We start from the raw sequence: 592 nt of genomic DNA, 5'->3' as shown, positions 1-592 counted from the left end.
AGTCTTGTCTCAATAAAGTGCAACCCCTACCTGGATGTTTTGCCCCCTTATTTTGGCATACCGTACGTTAGACCAGGGCACACTTTCAGGTCCATTTCAAGGAAGCGAGTTTATGTTAACCTTGTTTGTCATCCTTATCCGTATCGGTCTGAGGGCTCTGGACCATAAATAGAAAGGCCAGTATGGTGGCCTGAAATTATGGGAGGAGCCCGGTGGAGTATATAACCAGCCGTCCGCCCGTCTTCCTCGTCGGTTCCGGTGCGCGATACCCGCCCACCCATCCCCTTTATCAGGGCATTTCTCTAAGCATACTCCTCAAGTGAGTACTCATTTCACCCATTTCATATTCATTTCATTTTAAGGTATGCCCCCTTATTTTGGCATACCGTACGTTAGACCAGGGCACACTTTCAGGTCCATTTCAAGGAAGCGAGTTTATGTTAACCTTGTTTGTCATCCTTATCCGTATCGGTCTGAGGGCTCTGGACCATAAATATAAATATATTTATATATATATATATATATATATATATATATATATATATATATAATAAAAATGAAATATAATATACAGGCACTTTGTAGGTAAGTT

Source organism: Lithobates pipiens, unplaced genomic scaffold (genome assembly GCF_037356315.1).
Source record: "Lithobates pipiens isolate NorthernLeopardFrog02 unplaced genomic scaffold, aLitPip1_a1.2 Scaffold_24, whole genome shotgun sequence".
NCBI lineage: Eukaryota > Metazoa > Chordata > Amphibia > Anura > Ranidae > Lithobates > Lithobates pipiens.
The sequence above is the reverse complement of the archived record's forward strand: the minus strand, read 5'-3'. Positions refer to the sequence as shown.